The sequence below is a fragment of the Gymnogyps californianus genome, chromosome 14 (genome assembly GCF_018139145.2).
Source record: "Gymnogyps californianus isolate 813 chromosome 14, ASM1813914v2, whole genome shotgun sequence".
NCBI lineage: Eukaryota > Metazoa > Chordata > Aves > Accipitriformes > Cathartidae > Gymnogyps > Gymnogyps californianus.
In genome coordinates this window covers 2,595,356-2,619,647 of record NC_059484.1, presented here as the reverse complement: position 1 = coordinate 2,619,647, position 24,292 = coordinate 2,595,356, and the positions used below count along the sequence as shown (strand labels likewise).

General features: G+C 41.1%; 1 long non-coding RNA gene across 1 annotated transcript in view; it reads right to left on the bottom strand.

The window, feature by feature from the left end:
• Window positions 1-411: 411 nt before the first annotated feature.
• Window positions 412-24,292, bottom strand: part of LOC127022089 (uncharacterized) — a 38,265-nt gene continuing 14,384 nt past the window's right edge. Inside the window, exons 3-4 of the long non-coding RNA XR_007767302.1 lie at window positions 8,600-8,671; window positions 412-1,850 (exon numbers count right to left, since the gene is read on the bottom strand). This is a non-coding gene — a long non-coding RNA (uncharacterized LOC127022089). The remainder of the gene's footprint in view (window positions 1,851-8,599; window positions 8,672-24,292) is intronic.

Sequence of the window (24,292 nt, the reverse complement as noted above, 5' to 3'; positions counted from 1 at the left end):
TAGTCAGTATAATAGTTTTCCAAGACAGCTTCAGTACCAACATCAAGTCGTGTTGTGAATTCTACGACACTGCTGGTTTATTCGCTCTCCCGGGAGCTATGAACTGCCTATACAGGTCTAATTGTACACTGTGGTATAACGAGGTGAGGTTTAGAAACTGCAACGTTTTCCAGTCTCTCCATCTGCAGGTGGTGCCTGATGCCACGTACAGAATAACGAGTGTGGCTGCAGAGTTCCCAGGATCATGTCATGATTCATTCATACTCAGACGTTCTGGAAGAGAAGCATCCGAGACTGGCCAGAAGCCGAGTGGAATGACTATTCGCTGAGGGATTTTTTTTTTTTTTTTTTGCAAAAATATTTTAAACATCTTTCATTTTTCCAAATATCAATTCAGCTTCCCCCCTCCTTTTTCTAAAGCTTTTCCTCCGAGGTGGATAACAACACTTATGTCTGACCCTGAAATTCCAAACAAAATGAACTATACGCCCGGTGACATGAGCTTCCCAGAACAATAACTGGAAGAGCATTTGGCCTTCTTAAAAAGAGGCGATTTGGATGTCTAGGTACGTCTCGGAGCGCGTCAGGCGGCAGCCCCACCAGAACTGCCTGCCATGCAGCAAAGCGCCTGCTTAGTCACGCGCTATCTTTCTTTTTTCACAGCTCACTATTCAGAAATATCAGCCGCATCAATGAGAGGGTTTCTGCCGTGAATGGAGACAACCATCGGCACTTCCCTCGCAGGCAGACCGGCTGCAATGCCGGTGGGTTGGAACTGACCCAGCGCCAGCACAAGCCACAGCCCCGTCCCACCGGCTCCAGGGCAGAGCCTTGCCACGCCGACCAGGCAGAGCTGAGGCTCAACCAGGACGTCTGCCTGGAGCCAGCTCTGCCAGCACATCCCCAGCCCCCACAGGGGAAGGCAGGAACCACCCAGTTCCCAAATCTTCAGGCTGGAAAGACACACGGTCCCTGTCTAGGAGAATCGAGAAAAAGCAGCTTCCCCTGTCCTCGGACAACTCCTCTCCTAGTTTTAGTAGTGAAACCACGAGTATAAATGCTATTAAAAATGGGGAACACACATCCTCCAGTATTTCCCAGGCAAACTGCAGATCTGTTTCCACAGCATTCAACACTTACCTTTTACTGCAGACAAAATACAGCCACATCCAGAGCATGAGTAAACCCTGAGGTGTTCAAGAGAGCTCACTATGGGAGCTCAGTGCAAAGCATTAAAAGTTGATATAGGCAAGGCAAGGCAAAACAAAACAAATGAACCTGCAGGGCTCAAGAGCAAATTAATGATGAGAAGACGCTACATCATTTTGAGTTTAAAAGTGTTACAGTAAAAACATTAGATGGAAATGGTATTTGGTCTTCTGCAAAGACAGTTTCTACCGAAGCGCTCACAAAACACTTGCACAGCTTCCCTTCACCTGCTCCAGACCTGGTTTCCATTCAGTCAGTAGCAAAATTTTTTCTTACCTCAATAAGATAGGATAAGTCAAAGTATGTATCAGAATCAGATTCCCACAAGAGGTGAAAACTTGGTCCTGTTATATACAGAGGAGACCCCTGTCAGGGACTGCAGGCTGTACAGTCGGGGACCACACACCGTGCAATGCACTATCACAATACAAACACTCATAACTATAGTGAGTTCAGCAGGAATTTTGCTGTTGTTTTAGAAGACTTCAAGTAACCTGGCGCTGCAGCGTTGTGCAGAGATGAAGCTGTGCCAGCTCACACCTGCTGAGGATATCCGACCCAGGATGAGAGTTCCAAGTTGGACGACAGACATCTCTAAGTGGCTTCTCAGTGCAATCCATGTGTTTTAGGTCAGATCCGAACTGCAAAACAGGGATCGTGATTCTCTGACAAAGGCTCCAGAAAAGTGCTCAAGTCTGAAAACAGTTTGCTTCACTTTGGTCAGCTAGATTTGCAGAACACTGAATTTACAGAGGCAAGGACTGGTATCAAAGTAAATTAACCATGAGCACATAAAATACAACCCACAGATGTAGCCCAAGAAGGTAAAAAAGTTGAGGGTTTTTGTTTTAAACAAGTGAAGAGAAAACATACCGAGAAACATTACTGCTATGAATTCCGCTTTACTCATGCTTGTTACTCACTGTTCATTTTGACAGCTGAAAGAGAAGGGTATTGCAAGTGAAAGGGAAAGGCCTATCTGTAGTCCTGAAATGGTCAATGAAAGGAAATTCTCTGACTTCACTATAATTGACACAGCTTTGATGGACAGTGTGTCGGCGTTTAACGTTCCCAGTTCATCCACTATGGTCTAAGCAGAGAGTGCTGCCCCGCTTTCTTTGCACTGTTATCTCAACTTCCTTTGCCTAAGCCAGGTCTCTAACCCTCTCTTCCCATATGCCACTGATAAAATACTCCTCTTGTCCCCAGACTACATCAGATTTGCTTGTCTCTTTTGGCTTTTTTATTTCACCTACATCCCCTTCTGAGATCATGTTATTAAAAGTAAATGTAATTAAAATCAATTTCCACAGTGGCATTGAAAAGAGACCAAGAATATGGGAAGGTGTGGTACAAATCCCAGTGAAGGCTGGCAGAGCCTCTAGAGAGGAGATTACAGACTGCTACCATCAGTCTTTGACTCATTTTGTACTATCACACTATCAAGCAGAAAGAATGATCATCTACAATAGAGCAGTATGATTTGAAACTTAATAGGTATAAAAACAGCTATGATTATTTTCATCATTACTATATAATTTACTATTTCAACATACCTACCAGCACAGAGCAAGGCAAGACTTTTCAAGCATTAGGGAGCAGTGAATTATGTTAGGCCACCCAACCAATGACTTCAGGGCATTGCTCATTTAGGAGGGATAATGAAAACAGACAGAAAGCATAGATCAGGCATGTCGTAGACTGAAGGAGAATGCTCTATATCTTCTTCTGAAGCTTATTACAATAAACAGTCACTGATTTTTGTCTGGAGCATTCGTCTCCTGACAAAGGAAGCAATACTTACATATTTTGCTTCCAGATCAGCAAATCCAAGTCTTGCTCCCTGTGTCCATGGTGTTGCACATACAGCTTTGGGTTTTTTTTGCTGTTGGGGGGAAGGGGGTTTGTGTGGTTTTTGTTTTGTTAGTGGGATAGTACTGCTACCTAGCCCCACCTTGCAAGATGCTTCCAGATGTCTCCTGCTCTAAGCACACCAGTGGCTCTGCTGAGGTCACTGGGATCATCTGTGCTTAAGTAAAACAACAGGACTACTCAAGCACTGCTTACACTAGGCCATGTGTTTAAGTTGCTGGCTTAATAGGGTCTCCCTGACCTTCTCCTTGGCATCACTTCTCTATCATACTTTTGCCTCACTACTTACACCCAGTTAACTAATTTCATGAATAACTGCAAGAAATCATGTAGCTAAGTCTACTCTCAGAAGTTGCACTACTGAAGTGAATGGTAGTGTTTTTATGAGTGAACTGAACAGGATTTGACACTTCTAATTATTTCTCTTTCTCAAACTGAAGATTTACCTTAGAAACTGAACTTTAAAATTGCCAGAACAAAGGGACCCTCACACACAAAAGGAACAAAAACTCCCACTTTTCCACAATTTTGTGACCTAGTCCACTGCTACGAGCCCTGAGTGATGATTACTGCAGGTTCCCAAGCACGACTCAACTGCAAATCCTCCCAACACCAGCACAGAACTGACTTCTTTTGAAAACTTCCACATAATCTACAAAACATATTGCTACTCAGTCCAGCATCCACAGCTCTACTACATCCATTTGCTATTGACCTTGAATTTATTTATTTATTTGGGTTAACAACTAAAAATAGTTCAATATGTTTAATGTCAATTGAGCTTTCAGTATTTTGAAGGCCATGCCAGCCCACTGATCCATCCTCTAACTTTTGCAGTGGAAATCCTCTGACGTATAGCATGAGTATCTCTCATCTTCAGGTCTTTCTCTGATACAAATATTAAGGTGACATGTGCAGTAGAAGAATTAATTTGGAGTGGAATAGCACTCTAACGTTAAGCTATGTACAAGGCAGTGTGTTCACCCCAGCAGCAGCTCAAAAAGCAGGACGATCACAGGTCACATTTTTCTCACTTGCTTCCACTTTGCTCCGGGCATACAGTAAGCTTCTCCAGTCCTCTGTACCTGTCAGGCTACTGACCTCGCAATGCCTGTCACTGAACTGCAAGTGTGAAACATGGGTCTCCCCTTCTAGCTCTTCCCTCATCCCGCTTGTGAAATAATTGGTTTGTGAACTACAATTCCCAGTCACAGATGAAATTAAAAATCAAGGCCCAGAACAACATTGGTACTTTCTCCGATTCCCAACTCGCAGTTCCTTAAAGGCTACGACAAGCGAAATCCCACTACAGCACTGCTTACAGCTGTACCTCCCCAGGAAGCCCGCTCCGCAGCTACCACTCGAGCTAGATTCCTACTGAAATGGTCCTAACTGGCATCAAACAGAAAAACTGCTCATTTTCCACAGGGCTAGTAGGAGTTTACGTGGATTTGGCAGTAGGGCCAAACATTTCACAAAGAATTCAGACACTCAAATGTGTGGCACATCTTAAACCTCATTATTATCCAAGAGAGGCCACCTAACCCTGGGAGGACCGCAATGAAAAACAGGAGAATCTAGCTAAAAGTATGGAATCTTCTCAAAGAAATATTCAACTTTAATATTAAACTTCAGTTAAGTGTCAAGCATCTATTAACCTGTTATTTTTTCACTTAATATTCCATGAAAAATAAACCCACTTTCCAACAAGCTCCAACAGCCCACTGATTACCACCACAGGGACCTGCAGTATGTTGTTATTCCACTAGATGCCTCTGTGTGTTACACAGAATTAGGGACAGGAAGATGTTCTTGACAGAGATGATTAATGTGTGGCTGCTGTACAGAAACCCTCCTACGGGGCTTTAGTAAACAGTTGTTTTGTTTAATACCATAAGCAAAAGCGCAAATCCACTTCTCAAGCATGTATTCCCACCAGTGCCAGTGAGAGCTCTCCTGCAGCTGATACAGCCCTAATCCTCCAGGAACAGATCAAGAAGAGGACGTAAACTCAGCTACCCAGTGCCTTAAGGGTCTTTTAACTCACTTTAGAGAAGTCCTGTAGCTGGGGAGGGCTTCTTTCATTTCTCCATTGAATCCCTAGCTGTACACTGAAGTACAGCTTTTCAACCTGCAAATACCTTGCTGAGGATAAGCCTTAGCAGTTTGTTTTAAACTGACAGTTATATATAAGAGAAGAATCATTATATGGATATTATCTTGATTACTACTGGGCCTCCTTGCTCTTATCCCAAAGGGCACCATGCATTTTTAAAATATAATTTGATTTTAATAAAGAAAAACTTACCCCACAATCTGTACCTTGCTGTCAGACTGGATTCAACTGCCTGAAGTGGATCCACGCGCCAGGAAAACATGATCCAGGAGACTATTTCAAATTAAGGGTATATCAATTCAAAAAGTATCGTCATTAAGCACATCAGTGAAGCTGTGCTGTTTCTGCTGTCTTCCATGGGACTAATCCAATACAGTTCCTGGAAACCTGGACCAGACTCCTGCAACGGTGAATCTGCTGCATAGCTCAACTTCTAACGGCAGTTACATCAAAAGTGTGGAAATACTGCCCATACAAACTGCCTCAAAATTAACAAATCCCAGAAAAAGAGCTGAACATCAGGCTATGAGGTGTTTTGAAGAACTGAGAGCCCCAATTAAGTATCGTGGGCTTAGAGACAAGGGACAGGTATTCAAATAACTTCAAGGCTCTGTATACTGAGACCTTTTGAGAATACACTGACAAATGCGTCGCAGTGAGAGCTGTAGGCTCCAAGAGAGTGCTGAATACTGACAAAATGGCTTCACCTTTTTGTGCAGGTCTCTAGGGCTGTACCTTTCAGATCAGAATTGCAATTTCTGTGCACAGTTCTAGGGCTGGTGCCTTTTCTTTGCCCTATGAAGCGTTAAATGTTAGTCCTTCCATAACCACTGCAAAAATATTAAAACTGACAGAAAAGCCATTTGCCTAGAGAAAACCAATGAGATTAGATGAATTAACAACACTAGGGATATACACAATCTTAACAGGTACAAAATTCCCTCAAACAATCTGTCCATTGTTTTTAAAAGCTAAACTGGTATCTGTATTGATTTATCTCAGATGGAAAAAACCCCACAGTAATCTACATCTGGTACAAGTATGTTCAACCAAATATTAATGAGGAAGAGTTTTTCCTCTGACTAGTGCGCACAATGAAAGCGTAATTATAAGCAAGGAAATATGGTACATCCAAGAGAACATACGTTCAACTTGTGATGAATTGTCTGTGACACTAATCCCTGAATACAGCAATCAGACTATTGACTAATTATTGTAATATAATAGAAAATGAAACAAGGAGAACGTATTTGGTAAAGTGAAATCATCGGCTTTTCACATAATCTTGCAATTTGCTACCTTCTCATATTCTCCCCACTCACTTGCCAAGACAAATCAGTTAACATCAACAGAACCAGAGTAGTGCAGCAGAGATCTGGTGTGTTCTTCCTAAACATGAAATTCATCGAATCTTTTGGGGGTTTTTTCATATATACTGACTCTTGAGAACTATGAAGTGGATTCTTTCCAAACTGGAACTCATTACTACATGTCTGAAGTCTAATCGAGCTTCCCAGAAAGGTGCAGGCTGTGTGATTGTTCTCCATAAAAAAAGACAGAAACGTAGCACAATGTCACGTGTACAAAAATCTGCATCAAATGGACACAAAATAAGAGTTTTGGGGAATGATTTTCAAAACAGATTTTAACCCATCCTTTTCTGCTGTATCCTGGTATTTTAAATTCAAATCCTCTTTGAATTAGTATGCCTCTCAAACACTTCATAGCAGATCCTCAGCCCTCTGCCTTTTCTGCCCAAGCTATTTGAACATACGATGTTATTCTGATCTGCATCAGTCGATTCATCATCATCTCCAGCCCTACATCACAGCTACACACTTTGCTATTTTTCACAATCCCCTCAAATTATTTCAGGAAACTTTAAAAAAATGCAAATGACAACACATTTGGAGGAGTCCTTAAGGTACTCTCCCCACCAGGTGAAACATCTGTAATTATCATCAGAACTCACTTGGATATTCATAGTAATACAAGGGAAAAACAAGTCTCCTGCCTGCAAAATCTACATCCCCAGTTTGATGTATCTGCCTGCACTGCTGCTACCAGCTGGACAGCTGATGCTCAATTTTCTAGCAGTCTGATCTCTACACTTTCACTACCAGTAGGCTTACTTAATGTTTCCTAGCAAATAGTTCTGCTTGACCAGAGAGTTCAGCAATCAAAATGACTCTTGCAACCTGTAACTTCCATGCATTTTATTTCCTGGATGAACCCACTTAGCTTCTAAGAAAAACAGGCAGACTACCTTCCGGTGGCTTTCCATCTGAAGTAGCAAATAACAAGGTCTCTATTAACATGGAAGCAAAGAGAATAATGGAAGGAAATTTTTCATATGTGTGTTTGTTTTCTTTCAACTGAAAGAAGGTGTCAGTTAAACCCTGAGAGATGTTCCCGACAGACCTCCAAATAAATGCAATGGTAACAAGGATCAACACATTTCCTGTGAAAACTGGGAAACTCACATCATCCATGTGCAAAGAAATCTGGGTTTGCTTTTGTTAGCATCCTCTTCTGAAATGTGATACAGAGAGGCAGTGATGACAAAAGGTGTGAGTGACACAAAATGTCAACGCAACATCAGACTACACCGAGTCATTTAATAACCACACTGGTTCTCAATCAGAGAAACCTGACCAAGGTTATGAGACTCACAGTATAGCAAAGTATACACTTTCATGTATGTTGATTGAAAAATACTGTTTTCTTCTGTTACCCCAGAACTACAGCGGTGTTTCTCATACTGCAGAAAGCCACCCCTCATTGCTTGGTACTGTATGGTATCAGAAGAAAGAACTCAAACCTGACTGCAATGTTAGGAACCATTCATGGTTAGCACTTACAGCTGGAAGAATCCCAAAGGACTTCATGGGTGTACTCTTAACAGTTAATTTTTCTAGATAGAGACTCAATTCTAAAGTCACGTCTGGATCTGAATACTGCACACCCCATAACTCGAAGCACTTGGATCCCAGGCTTGGGCTTCAGCCAGTTCCTATTGATGGGCCACCGCTACTCTGAGCTCAGCACATATGAGTCCACGTGCTGAGTATACATTACACCGGACACTCTATACTACATAATCCACCCTGCTGTGACACCACATGTTTAAACAACTACTGCATTACCCCTCAGAGGTAAGCACACCTCAACGACAATTTTTGACAGGATTTCCTCCTGTGATTGCCTTCCATAAATACCTCAAAGCGCATGAAGTATTTTCCCCAGGTCCCAGACTGCTGGGTTTAAAACAAAACCACCACCAGCCCCACCAAACTCCGCAACGCAAGTCTCAATCGCCCACCATGCAGGCAGCCAGCTGCCCTTGTTTCTAGAAAGCAAAGGGTTTTTCTTCCTAAGAACCTCCATTTGGGAGATACCCACCTCTCATTGTCCGTGCGCTATGACTGAGGACGCACTCTCAGCTCTCTCTGCTCCCGTGTCGTTGGCTCCGCTCTGCACACAAGACAAAGCTCTGTCAATGCAGACCTCTCCTTGGAGGAAAGGCCCCAAATCCACAGTTTTCCAACTTCAATATTTTCAGTACCTGCCAGGCTAGAGATGCCGTTAACTCAGGTATCTGAGCTCTTAACTGATCCATAAAACATGGACAACTGGGTACCTACACAGCCTAAGTGGGAGCAGAATTTATTGCATCCACAAACTATGAAGCCACATGCAGGAGCTCAGTAAAGGAAAAAGCAGATAAGAGGGTGTTTTTGACTACAGAAAATTGTAAGAAAAAAAATAACTATTCTCTCCACGATCAAGGAAAAGAATAATACTAGAAGAATAGTTTTATTTAAAATCTCTGCCATTTAGTTAGATTTACTAAAATTTGTTTTTTCATTTTAAAATGAGCATTAGTAGCTGGCTACATACTTCCTGGGGAGAAGCTTACCAACTCTTTCCCTCTTCATCAAGCATCAGCCATTTTCTGCTGTGTTTGCACAGTGAAGTTTAAACCCATGCCCATGGGGACTGAAAGCACCTTCCCAGTTGTCTAATGGCCAGAACCAATGGGAAACAGACTTCCTGACCCACAAAAGATTAAGATGACAAAACAGTTTCTACCCTGAACATTGGTACATAAAAACTAGTTTAAAAAAAGACAAAATACTTTGCTAAATAATAATCAGGAGAAAATTCATTTCAGATCATAGAAATAATCCCTCACTAATAATTTCAAATTCCTTGAAATCATATTTATTCTAAAATTTTCAAAACTACAATTCTTTAAGATGTCTTCTAAAATAATTCTGAAATTGTCAAAATGCTCAGTTGTGGAAGTATCTGTAGCAGTACTTAAGTATTTATAGAACCAATTTTAAGTTAAAGTATTTTATCAAAAGTTTCCATTTCATAACCTGGATTTTTTTTTTTTTAAATTAAACCCAAAATATTTTCTGAAAAGTTTCCAGCTCAAACAATTAAGATATCTAAAAAGATATGTAACAAGAGAACTGACACAGGCCAAAAGCTGAAACCCCAAATCTAGCCCATTTGGGGAGCAATTTTACTAAGAGGAGAGGAAATAACTAGCCTCCACATAATGCAGCAAGCTGCCACGGCCAGTAACGGTCCAAGAAGCATGCCTAGTTCCTGACTCCTACAGATGAGCTTTGGCTTGATGGTCACAGCAGTGGAAGACGCTGTGGTCCCCACCACCCATCCTGCATCTCTTGACAGTACAACCACTAAAAATAACAAAGCAAACTGACTCACTATTTACAGGCAAGAGAAGGGGAGGCACTAGAGCCTCTCTCAGCTGGGGCAATTTTTATTTCCCTCTGCCCCTCCCCTGCTGCAGAGGGCAGAGAGGAGGTTTGCCCAGAGACCTCTGCATGTGAATATTTAAGAAACCAGGATGAAGTTCAACCCAAAGCAAATCCCTCTGTACCCCGGTGACTGAGAATTCAAATGCATACCTTCCAGTTCTGACATCTCTCCCTGGGTTTTAAGGCTAATATAACAAAGTTTATGTTGCTGTGTTTTTTAGGTTGCCATAGAAACCTTAAAAAAAAAGCCACCCTGACCTCTTTACAAAAAGGACCTGATCCAGAGCCCCTAGAAATCCACGGGAAGGCCGCCACGGCCTGCCCCTGGCTTTGGACCAGACTGTTATTTTCTAAGAACATGGTGTAGGAACTAAACCCCATTCAGAAAGGGCTGGGAAGCCCACACAGAAGCACACGCCGGCTCAGCAGAAGGGAGAACGAGCCCCGGTGCTCTCCTCCATCAAGGCTATCACAGCCCCGACGCTGTAGCAAAGCAGACATTTTGCATTGAATTCTAATTTTATTTTAAAAACTACAAAGCATACCAGAGCACCGGTGAAGCACATCCGTTTATATTTGAACTAAAGCATACTGGCTCTCTCCTGTATTTTTTTGGGTGGAAAGGGAAACTCAGTGGGTCATAGCAGGGTAATCTCTTTTTAATGTAGTGCTCTGTGCAAAATCCACACAAAGCCAGCCAAAGGAAGACAGATATTAATGATATTGTCTTGCCCACATACAAAAATAAAACATCTACCGTGTTATTAATCTGCCTTGATGGCTTTCTCAACACTGAAATATTGCAAATTACCAGGTCTGTTAAAAGGAACAGAAAGAGTATTGCTAGAAATAAAATGCATTTTCCAATCCTGGTGTAAGTGTGTTTATCTTAGATATTTATATGGTTTCCACTACCTCGGTATCTGGACTTTGTACATTTTTAACGTGATTTTTCTGTGTGGTAGGAAAATATTTATCCCCATTTTGCAGATGGGGAACTAAAAGAAAGAGCAACTCACCCAGCAATGGCAACCAGAAGTACTTAATTAACATCAGGTTTCAAAATATCAAAAAATTGCCTTTACAGTCACGAGTTTCAGAAAAAAACCCAATAACTGTAATTTCTGTACTTGTCCTTTGTTTGCTGAACCCAAAGATGCTTCTTGGCCTTTGTTCTCAAGCATCTTTGAGGGATAAAAAAATTATTTTAAGCAAAACAGGGGCACACAGGCATGCAATTTCTCCATACAGGGCCTTCAAACAATGGGAGAAAACCGTGAAACTCATGAAAGTCAGCAACACTTGCTCTGCCTTGACCTGGACCTATCGTCTTTACACCAGAGCCCTGGAAAATCAGGCTGATTACTGCTTCGGCAGCAAAAGAGGAGCCGCATTGGGCTTAGCAACAGCTACCGTTTGATGGAGAACAACGAGGCTCAGACCCCACCGCTAGCAACAGCCGTGATCCTGTCATACTGAGGGTAGTGGGTACAGTAAGCCGGACCCTCTCCTTTCTGCAATGAAAATCCCAGTAACACACCAGTGTCTGTCCCAGCCCCTCATTCTCAGGGCAGAAAAACTCTGTTCTGTCCACAGCTGAGCCTCAAATCAGACCCAAGGCAAGCCATCCTGATGAGATAAGCTACTCAATCTTCATACTTATTTCAGTTTCATAAAACAACTACACAAAACCCCTGCCCGCACAGAGTATCCCTTCCAGAGCAAACAGACTGTGAAAATGAAAAATGCTTCGAAAACGGGATTATGGATGCAGCTACAGTGCTAACGCCAGGACGCTGGCCAGAAGCCGCGCAATCGCTACCTGGCACGACCCAGCCACCCAGCTGTACGCTGCAGTCTGGGCATCAACAACAGATCACGCCCGAATTAGCCATCGTACGCAAGCTTTTTAGCACACTAACTGTGGATCTGCTTATCGCATGAGACACATGTGGAAAGCTCTTAATTGGGCAGATGGTCAACATACGCTCTAGTGTATGGGATCTCAACCTGCACAAAAATAGCAGCATCCTGGATAAACCTACCAGGAAGCCAGAGATGCCCAAGAAGGTCGCTCTTGGAGCAAGAGAACCAGAAAGCCGTCTCCTATGAAATCTTAAGAAATTATCTGAAATAACTGAACAAACAAATCTTCAACTTTATGCCAACAGCAGCGAGTCCCCTGGTGTCACTAGAAATCATCTCACTGCTCAGAAAATGGTATTTTCATAATCAGAATGAAGAATCATTCAAAATGGCAACATGTCGTCAAGTCACAAAACAGTGAAAAGTCAATTAAAAAAAAAAAAAAAATCAAAGTCTTAGAGTAATTTGGCAGGGATGGTTTTGAGTCCAAGTTGCTCTGACTAGCAATTTGCTCAGAAATCCCTGGAAGACACAGACCCATTGGGCTTTTGGTCATCACTCAGAAAAAAAAATTTAATAATGCTCAAAGTTTTGATTTTTTTTTTTTTCTTTCTAAGGATAAATTCTGTTTTACCCCCCTTGCTCCCTGACTGTATGGGAATTCTCAGTGTATATGTCAATACCCAGAAGACTCCCCAACAATCTGCACGATACTACAGACATGGACTGCAAGTATCTCAAGAATTCATTCCTCCTGAACTTGAAGTGGCCACCAAGGTGGACTTGGAGAGGAGATCCTCCCTCTGGGTGGAACAAGCAAGCCCTGGAGCTGTGTAATTCCTCATGTCAGCTGGTGGGACTGCAGTAGGGATTTTTCCTTGCCTCTTGGCTGACAAAACCTCTATTTACACATGTAAACAGAAGTTTGCATTTGCACATGTGGTTTATTGTTTCTTTATGCAAAGATTGTTTTCCACTGTCATGAAAACACCCACGAAAACATCAAAGCTGTTACACAAAAACCACTTGACATTCTGTGCACTCGCACAACGGGTCTGGTGACCACAATAAGTTACTCAACCTGTGCATCAGCCAAGCCTACTGCCAGCCCCAAGCGTTCAGAGTATGTTCAGGATTTTTTTTTTTTTTTTACTTGCTTTTTGCTTTCTAGACACTACTGTTACTCTCATGTCACGTTTTGCCCAGCAAATTAAAGAACAAGATACCTTTGGTCTTAGTGGAAGTTAAGGTTTTGATCAAATTTCTTGCTTTATCAGCAGCGATATTAAGGAGTAGAAGATTTGCAGGTGAGAGAGCTGGCATCACTGAGGCAAGTACCTTAACACAGTAAGTTGCAATAAGCCAGTCTAACCGTATCTAAGAGAGAGAAAACATACTAGGATTCTTACTTAAGGAAAAGCACTTGAATTGGCCAGTGCTTTCCACAGAGGCGCAGGAACAGTCCAGTCCCTGGGTCAACACCCTCCTCACCCTCATGAGCTGCTGCCACCTCACCGCCTCCTTGTCCCCAGCCCAAGGGACTTGTCTGAGACTGAAGCCTTCGAGCCAGTGCATCCCCAGGGGGTATCTGTCCCCACCGCGGTGCTTTGTGACCCATCGCAGGTCACAGAAGGCGGCCTTCTGCTATACCACTGCGTCTTGAAAAGACTGGGGTTTTGGAGCTGCCTGTACAAAACTATTTAGGGGATGAATGTGGACACAGAGAAGGGAGGGAAGAATGAGGCTAGAGGATTTTGTAGATCTTTCCACCCCCCAAATCCAGCACATCAGCATTAGCTCCCATAGAAACGCTTCCTGCTCTGAGCATTAGGGCAGGCGTCTCCCCATCCCATCGCACACCTGCTCGGTGCTCGGCCTTACATGTTAACTCAGCCACAGGGAAAAAAGCACCACAGTCTTAGACTGCAGGTGCTAACGATGCCAGTTTTACATCCACAATCTGGTTCTTTCATGCCATGAATTTTGTGATAGTCCTTATGCCCTTTAAAACAGCTGCATCTTTCTAGGGGTGGCTGGCAGGAGCTATTAAATTATCTCCTACAGACTTTGCCAGACAAAGAATACTGCCCAGCAGTTCACACTCCCTGCCTTTGTACGTTCCCAGGAGCCATGCTTTGACTTTTGCTTTGAGATACCACAGTCCCTAATCAAGCTAAATCTAAACTAAAGACCAGCTCTAGTTCTGTTTTACAAATGAAGCTATTAGATTAAATTTATAAATGAAATACTAAGGCTGCCATGCAGTCACCAAACCCATATGAGGTCAAATTCACATCACCTGACCCACACAGGAATATTTTCGTTGACATTAGGGTGGTTTTGATTGAACGCATGGAAAGATAATACTTCAGATGGCTATGAACCTCAGTTTCAAGACCTATCGAACAGCTTAAATTTCAGACTGGATCACAGACAGCAACTCAAGCTTTTCATCTATCGCTCATCATTTCTCAAAGTATGTTATAGAGATAAACCTTTCACTAAGAAGGTCTACAGCATTTACCAAGAGGAGGAACTTCACTTTTACTGAGCGATAGCCAGCATTTTCTAAGCATATGGTATCCAAATGCCCGTTTGGAAACGGCATTCACTCTCCTGGGGCAGGCACACACATACACCTCATAAAAACAGATTTACAAGTCAAAATCAGCTATAGTTTGGAATGCAGGTCCTTTTCCGTGGATACTGCAGAGCACGAGGTGCTCCCCAGATGTGCCTATTGTAATAAAACGCACACTTGCAGGAACAACCACCAGCTAATTCATTATGGCTTCCCGCTTATGTGATCATATTATAGAGCATAAAATCATTACAGGTTCATTCAAAGGGAATGCAATGGGGGCACTGTTTGCTATTAACTCTTTATTCCACCTAATTAGAACTACTGTGGCAATCCTGGGGCACGCATACACAGTTCACAGGGACAACGGTCAAATGAAAATAGTTGTTACACACCACACAAAGCAAGTGTGAACTCTCATTGTGACCCATGTGTAAACTCTCCATTAAATTAACTAATGGGACAGAAACGTCTTTCATTTGGGCACACTCGGAGCTGGCAGAACTATTCTCCAGGAAATACTAGCTATTCTTCCTTCCCTATGCATCATGTTTGCAAATTATTATTTTTTTTCTTCACAAAATGAAATTAACTTTTTTTTTTTTTTTTTTTTTTTACAAAGACTTTTCTTCAACTGCCACTGTTCACTTTATATTTTGGTCAGGCTTGTTTCAGTCTCTGGGTCACTCCTCAAGTTTTAACTTCAGCTAGAAAATGTTCACAAGTTGTGACTGCTCCAGTCACTGGTTTGACCTCTGACTAACACCACGCTCCTTGCACTGGAAAATAATGAATTGCAACTAACCTTTTTGTAAACACAGATACTTACATGAAGAGCAGCCATCCCTGAAATACTAGTACAAACAAAACACGCTTGCGTAAATTACCTCAGTCGGTAAATGAGGAAGAGACAAGAGTTGTCAAAACAGAAAGTGAGTTGTAGTAGATTTGCTAAGTTTTTCTGCTGTTTAACTAACTCTGCCCTTAGCATAGAGGGGGATATTTTTGGAAAGTTTTATAAAATCCATTCAGCTGTTTCTGAGCTAGATGAATGTGGAAAAAAAACCTCACAGCTGTCAACTTTATTTTTCAGATCCTTTTTTTTTTGGTGCTTGGATAATTCAAAAATGGCTTTGATTTAAAACTCCAGACTTGGCAAGGGCAAATGGTAGCCTTGACTGAAAAACGAGAGCTGTGCTTTAAGTTCTGAAAAAAACACCTCATGGCTGTTTAAAACTGACTACTGAGCCTGACACAATACCAACGAGAAGTGCTCTGAACCTCGGCCGGTGCAAAGGCAGGCGTTTGAAAGATTGCATTAGCATTTGTATATTTGAACTTGGAGTGATTCAAAGCAACATGAGCAATGAAATACAATAAGAGCCCATTTAAAAAAAAAAAATCTACTGAAATTTGCTATGCCTGCTAAGTCCTACAACTAAATATCAGTAAAACAGCATCTCCTTGAAATGGCACACATTATTTTGTTAATCTTTTTATCTCTACTGAAATACAGCCTCAACAGCGTACATGCCAATAAAGTTAACTAATACACTAACCAAACTGGGAATAAATTTTCACTGGCACGATGAAGCAGTACCTGGAAACTGATGGCTGCACTGGCTGGTCATTATCAGTTTTCATTTGGTTTTTTCCCAGCGTAAATGGGTTTGCCTGTTGCTACTACAATGGCATTGTGTGTTGAACATCATCTTCAAGTTAGCATCACAGATGGTTTTCTACTTCTCTAAATGACAATTCGCTCAAAAAGTACAACCTTTGGTCAACTACAACTGCTTAACTCCATAGTTCAGATGATGAACTCTGACATCTTGGGATCTTGGGATCTTTTTCCTGAGGGAAACCCAGTTTAATTCATAAACTTACATTGGGGGGGGCAAGTAAATTAAAGCAGAGCTTTGGTAAAACAGAGGGCTTTCAATAACCTCCATTCAGTAGCCAAGAATTAGCAAGGAAAACACCATTTCCCATTTTTTAATTGATGCTTATGCCAAAATGCCTCAGGTATGTACAATCCCAAACAAAAGTCTCTGGGGAATTTCAGCTTCAGGAAACATACTCTCCTGGGCAAAATGTGGTTTCCTGGAGTCGGTAGTTCTATTGCAGAATACTGGATGTTAACTTTGTTAATAAGAAAACATTTTTCAAATGAAAAATGACTTGTTAAACCACTTTTATGTCACTTTTTCAGTAACACATTAAAGTAAGCAAACCTAAGATGTTAAATAAAATAAAAAACCCACTACACCTGCAGAGTTTTACCAGCTCACATTACAAAGTCCTCTCTGAAGTGGTTGGTGAGCTATTTCCATTACAAACAGCAAGTGTTCTTGAAAGTAATTCAAAGAGTCAAATTAGGCAGATTACATCAGAGTATATTTCCCTGCAGCATAAGGACTTTTGAAACACCTGCCTGACATATTTCAACCACTGCAGAGAAACACGGCACTGACTGGTTTCAGGAACTGCTAGAGCCTTGAAAGAAAGGCCATTTTATATTTAATTCTACAAAACAATTTTTAATTAACAAAACCATTTTGTTTGCTATTTGTACTTTTGTTTTTAAACACAAAACAATAATAATACACAGTGACAAGAGGCCAAAAGCTGCACTAGCTAAAATTACAGTAAGTTTTGTACACTGCATATTAAACACTAAATGCCTCCTATTAGTCCCAGCGTTTTGCTGGAGACTTTGTTGTCTGCAACACGTTTTAGGTAATTAGATTACCCACAAAACTCAAGTGACAAGTTCAAGAAGGTAGTAATGGCAGAGTCAGACAACCCAGCATCAGAGACAAAGCGGTACAATTTCACATTAGCATTGGGAAAGAAGAGTTAGAGGGTATGTAAATGGATGCACTGTTACAGCTGAACTGCCCCAGATGCATCGCATCATAGGGTACTTAGCATCTGAAAATTTCAGAGACTGCTGCAGTTGCCTTTTCACTTAACTTCCGTTCTTGGAAAAATGCTGGAACAAATCATTACACAAACATTTTAAGCAAGAGACAGAGACGACCGATAGCCAACATGGGTTTCTTGAGAGCAAATCACATCAAAGCCGTCTATTTCCTTCAACAGCAGACAGACAGGTTTCGTAGATGGGGGAAAAGCAGCAGATGTATTTCATGCCCTAAATTATCAAAAACAGTAGACAGGACAACAAGGACAGGAGCAGGAGCATCTTGATGTAATAATGTTTTGATGCTGCCTTTCAGGAGTTTTGTTCGTCTCTATGTATGTGCAAAGCTGGGTGGAAAAAAAGAAAAATCAAACTGACCAAGCTGGTATCGCTGTTTCCCTGCACTGAGCCAGGCTCTGCTTGGTTCTGTCCTAGCTATGGTTTATTTAGTACTTTCTTGAATAACTCAAATGATGGAATAGGTAGTATGCTTCTTAAACACACAGCTAACGCTAAGCCAGACAGAGCTGCAAAGGGAGCGGAAAGGATTACTAAGCAAAGTGGAAAGACAAATTGTAGAAGTGGGTGGGGGGGGGGAGGATTCAACTCAATATGGAAAAATGCAAGACTTAACCTGAGTCAAGAATAATCAGTTGCATAAATCAGAAACTGGCAGAAAGGCAGCAACACCATAATGCAGGAAAAAAATGTACATATGAACGAAAAGGTAGCGTGAGAGACATACTGTATCCAGCATCAGACAGATCTCAGCTCAGCTACTATATCCAGTTTTAAAAACTCCTCAAAAATATAAATCTGAAAGACACATAAGAAAACAAATGAACAGACAGGTCGGAAACGGGATGTCCGAAGAAACACCAGAAAATCTGAAGTTGTTTAGAACAAAAAAGACTAAGAGACACTGTATTAGTCTTCAAGTACTTATGGGATAAAACAAATTATCTACTTTGTTTTCACTTTGGATGTAGCATGCAGAATGTGGAAATATAGCAGAATCACATCGTAAAAGCAGAAATATTTGTCTGATACATGTTAAAGTCAGTTTCATTAAGACAAATTGCTGACTCCAAAAAGAGGGTTCCATTTACATTGCAGTTTTTCTCAAAATGACAGGATAAAGCTACTGAGAATCATAAAGAAGATGTAAACATTAGAAAAAGCTTTCCAACTGCAAAGACAGTTATGCACTGGACTGGATTGCATTGCAATGCAAGGGATTTCCATGAGGAGGAAAGCCAAACCTTTAAACAGATGGGAAACACCCATTTGTTCTGGAAGGCTGTCCTGCTCCACCCAGCCTCGTCGCCAGACGTATCAGCAACATCCATTGCACTCTGCAAAACAGGAGATGGCTAGAGCGCAGGATCTCCTCCGCTCTTTGAGGGGGGCAAGATGAATTATTAAGGTTGAAAATACTCCATGATCTGAGTAAGCTGCTGCTTGGATTTAAATGAAATAATGGGAGCAGCAGTTTCAACAAGGAGCACCTATAAGTAAACATGAAAGCAAGGACCTTTTGCATCATTTCATGTTAAATGTCTGCCTTAAGTTAAGGACATAACATCTCAAGTTGAGCTGAAAAGTATTTCCTCGGAGAGATTTCTTACTCTTACGAGATTGTTCTTTTTTAGTCTTTGCATTTTTATAGTGCTTTCTATTGTCCCACATTAGTTTAGATTTAGAAAAGGATTTTTTTTTTTTAATTTTAAAAAGAAAAATAAAGTTCAACATCAGTTTTGTAGTTTAAGCTTCTTTCTTTATAATGGACAAAATCTCCTTATGTCAACAATGTAAGCCAATGTAATATATTTCTAGGATTCTTTTTAAAAATCTGCAATTAAAAAAGAAGTTAAGCCCATTCCTCATGTTATCAGCCCCAGAAGTCTGTCAGGATGACTGGGTCTTCAATCTATCAATTCCAGGTACTACTACTGCTTTTTCAGAAGCTAAGTTTCAACCACCACTGCAATGCGGTCATCTGACAACGAAAGTAATTAGTTAAGCCTGATGCATTCTATTAGCAGTGCTGCTGAATCTTTCTAGGGAACCGCGGAAGCAAAGTCTGTCAGGAGAGGTAAGCATCTTTTCTTAGACCACCTTATATAGCATTATTGATTCAGGACTACAAACCTAGATTTCTACTGAAATTGTTGAGCTAGAAATTAGTTTAAAACTTTCCAAAGCGAATTTTTCACCTCTTATTTCTACCAAGAGGCAGGCATACAGCATTGCAAATTATGTACGTAAGCATTTTTGATGACCAGCTTTTAGCTGAAGATCAGAGGCTGACCCTCCAGCTCACAATTACAACCTTTCACTTATATTGCCTGTAAGAAGGTAGGAAGTGAACAAATACCTGCTACTACCTAAGAAATTAACCCGCCTGTTCTCCTTTCATCAGAGGAAATGCACAATTGCAAAACAACAGAAGCAGCAGGTAACATTTCCAGTAATGTGCCCAGAGAGCAGAGCTATCTTAGGCTGCCCGCTGTGATGCATGGCAGCGCCATTCAGAGCACACTCATGGCAAAGCAAAAGCACCACTGGGTTGCAACGTGCTGCTGCCATTTCAGAGCTGCTGAATATTATAGAGCTCTTGTGGGAAGGGGAGGAATAGGCCAGTTCCATCAGTTCTTACCTCTATCTCCTGCATTTCAAGAGCCAAATAAAAGACTGCTGTCAGCAAAGTTGAAAGTTTTTCTTATTACGTACCGGATCCCAGCAATGCCTAAATGTTTGCTTTAATTCTTTCACAGGTATGAGCTCGGGATCATTACTTTCAGAAGGAACCTTGCAGTTGTGCTATGTAAGGCATTGCAGCTCATGTATAATGAGGATGTCATGGTAAAAGTGTCATTTTTTATGCTGCACAAGCTCTAAAACTGTAAAACCAGCACCCTGTAAGTCAAGCCCTAGTTTTATGGAGTTAAGAAAAATAGTTTATAAACCAAATAAAGCAGTTCTTGGGAATAAATTGGTGCGTCAGAGCAAGACCTTGTAACGCACTCTGAACTGGGATCCAAGAAACTGGGACAAGGTATCAGAAGCAGCTTTACAGAGAGGGAGGATACTGCATTTTTAAACCTAATACATCTCGTGCCCCTGGCACGACCAATACATTTTTCCTCCGTACGAACTAGAGTATTAGACAGTCCCAGGAACAGTAAGTCCAAGACTAAGAAAAATTAAATTAGTGCAGTCAGGAGTTATCGCCACAACGATCTCTGTTCTCACTTTTTCTCCCACAACAAATTATTAAGTATTGTGAAGCATTTTGTGCTATTCTTCACGCAATGTATTTTACATCCAAAGCAGTACTTCTCACTTGCAAAAGAAATTAAGGATCAAAGGTACATTCTGACACTTGTGGTTTCCTATGAAGAGCTGCTGCTCAGGGAGGAGGTAAGTGGGCTGCTGTCCAGCTACTGAATGATGGCATGGTAGGCTAGGTTTTAGACAAATTTTCATCACCTGCATGACTAAAGTACATGACTTCTAGGTGCAATCCATTCCTCAGGCATCTAATAAATTGCACTTGCAATGATTTGTACCCAAGAAATTACTAGCCTAAAAAGACATGACTATGAAAAAGCTGAAAAATCAGGCCCAAGCATTTGCAACAAAATATGTTTCAGAAGCTTTCAGTCAAGAAAGAAGCCCTCAGGAAAAAAAAAAGTGATCCTGAAAGCTACTGTTCACTTGTTTTGCTCTTTTTTGATTATCTAAGAATGAAGTCATGATATTGAAAACACAGCTTTACGTACAACAAAAGAAACATTAAAGAATGAAATAGTATTTCCCGCTTATGGAAAAAAGATTGATTCAAGACCACAGCATATACTCAGCAGATGCTCCCAGAAAACTTTAGAACAAGTTTCCATTGTCAAATACATGTGTGCAATTTGCATTCACCTTGATAGGACCCCTCCATTTCTTAAAGCAGACCAGAGCTAGAATGCTAGATTTCAGAACAACGTTGCCATTCCCCAAGTTTGATATTTCTCTATATATTTAATGGAAAGCTTGGTTCATATAAGCACCTTCTGCTGTATACTAGCATATCTTGAAGCCTAATGAACCTACCCCAATCAGCACATTCAGAAAGATGAAGATCTCTGAAGGTTTCACACCACACTGAGTATCATTCAGCTGCGAGACAAGCACAAGGATTATATTTTTGGCAACAGCTACAGCATGTGTGGCCGGATATTGTATAATAGCTATAAAAAAAGACAGGTTTGCTGTTCTCCTAGTTGACTCAAGTCTCATTCCCCTTTCCTGCTTACTGGAGTGGCAACTTCTACCTCTGGGCTCAACATGACTAAAGTCTCCATTAGTATCCTTATACATTGGAATAACTATCTATGTTTTATGTCAAAAGAGTCACAAGGGTCTTAAATTGCTAAACAAGCTCTGTAAGGCGCAGAAATTATTTACACATAACTAACAGTGCGCAGTGCTTCTCTACACCACCCAGATGAATAGTCCAGAGTCTACAGTAGGAAGCACATGCTGGAGGCTGAATACTTGAATTAAGGATAGCTTCCAGCGAATATAACTTCAGCCAGGACTCCACCACACTTGGCACTATACAAATACATAATGATAGAAACTATGTTCTGAAGGTCTAAAGAGTCTCTAATGCATATGGAAAAGAAGTGAGGAACAAAAAGCTGAAGCAATTTAATCAAGGTTGTAGAAAACACACAGTTAATTTTACAGGCCCCAACGTTGAGTTCAATAATTAAAAGGGCAGTCAATCCTTTCAAAAACAAAGTGACACACCAATTCAGGGATTAACTAACGGCTATTTAGCTTTACTGAAAGGGAAAGAGTCCCCTACCTAGAGAGAACCTCCCTACAGACATCACCGTCTTTACGGACATTTTGTACCAAACCCATCACTGGTATAATCCCATGCGACTAACCTCAGAGAGGCTGGAATAGTATCAGAAATAAAGACGTGCCCATATGCGAGCTGTGTACCACATGGTGGACACCACAAATGTGGCCAGCCAGCTGGTATATACCACAGAACTCCTCAGGTCCTTGGTGAACACATCATTAACATCCCAAAGCATTTAGCAGGTGTTATTAAACATGGTGAACCACTTGACAGATAATATAAATATTGTCATGTGTTTGATCTACATCACAACATCAGCCAACACCTGGCAAACATTGTCAATCTCATGGGAATTCTGGCAATGTCTGTAAGTGGTCAGATTCATGAAGCAGAGTGTGACTGACTCAGAAAACACAGTTTCTGAGACCAACTGGTGCAAGTTTTTGAGAAACTGAAGGCATCAGGAAAGAAAGATCCTAACCTCAGAAAGTCAGCAGGACCTCTACCAAAGCAGCCCAGATCTCACCACTGCAGCCTTTCAAAACCATTGTCGGTATCTTCACACCAGAAGAAACCCTGAAGTTCACAACAGCACCGGATCACAGCAGCAGGAAAGAGTTTCTTCAAAACCTTTATAAACATAATGTTTTCCCATCAGAGAGAACTGTGCTGTATCTTATGTTAAAAAAGCAGAATAATCTTATTTATTGATTCATATTTTTCTTTTTTGCTTTAGATCCCAATACTTTTTTCCTTCATATACTTTAATTCAGGGTTTTTTTCCCCTCTTCTGGGAGCATAATCCAAAACAATTTAACAAATTATAAACTGAATGAGGCGACAAAAATACTGAGTAATTATGTCACAATGAAAACAGATGAATGTTGAAATTACTTCTCCACACACTGAAGGAGAGCCTTCTGGGGAAATCAGCATATGATGCCCAACTGACTCATCTTCAATTTCTGCAGTGCTTTCTTTCTTGCATTATTTTTGGTATGGTGTTCATGAAAAAGATCACAGCAGCACTTAAGCACAGTATAAAACTCAAAACATGACACTACTTTAAATTTTAATAAAGGAACACTTTTTATTTAGTGTTAAATCATTGTCTTGATAGAATATTGTGAACTCCCCTATTAATAAACAGTTGGTAGCCAGTTTCCCAAAAGGATGTTGTGTGATCAAAAGAGATACTCCTAGAAACATTCAACTGCAGGAGCAGGACATTAATTGGAAGCCCATCAAGATTATAAACATCATGTACATTATGGCAGTATTCCAGACTTAGATGACCGTAGAAATAAGAGTGAAAGATTGTTCTTGTGCTGAACCTACAAAGTATGTAAAAAAAGCCCACTGAGCAGCTGGGAGAGGAAAGCAAGGAATACAAGGTATGCAGACCACTGGTACATACAGTTGATATGAAGCTGACTTTCCTGTCATACTCGTTCCAAGAAATATTCTTGAAGAAAGCCTAATTTCTTAAGGCTCTTATTCAGCACAACAGGTTTTTAGTTAAATGTTTGAGCTTGAATAAGTAAAGGTATGGAATTGCTTCAGTATTTTGTTGAATTGAGAACAAAAGCTGTATGACGGCTTCTGACGGCGGTAACAGATGCACATTGGACGTGTAACCCCACATACACAACAAACTACCCTTCCAGATCACCTGCCAGACAGACATACACACTGCTACTCTGTAAGCTTGGTCCTGAGCAATCCCAACAGTTTCACGCAGGTTGTAGGCTGGCTGGAGTTATTTCAGCCACTCCAAAAGGGCACCCATCTCTGGAGCAGAACAAAGCAGCTGTTTAATAGCACGTCAACACCCCTTCAGGAGAGGAAGTGAAGGAAAATACCACATCCATTGAAATTTAATTTGAAAGAATGCACACGTGGTTTAGGAACAGAGCGAGACGGAGACAACATTTCAAGAGAAATGCTATGCAAACAACTTCCCCTTCGGTATATACCACCACTCCCATCTTTGAGGGACTGAGTTCAGAGACATAACGGGGCCAAGCTTGTTAGCTGCTGGATAGAGCCCTTCCACAGG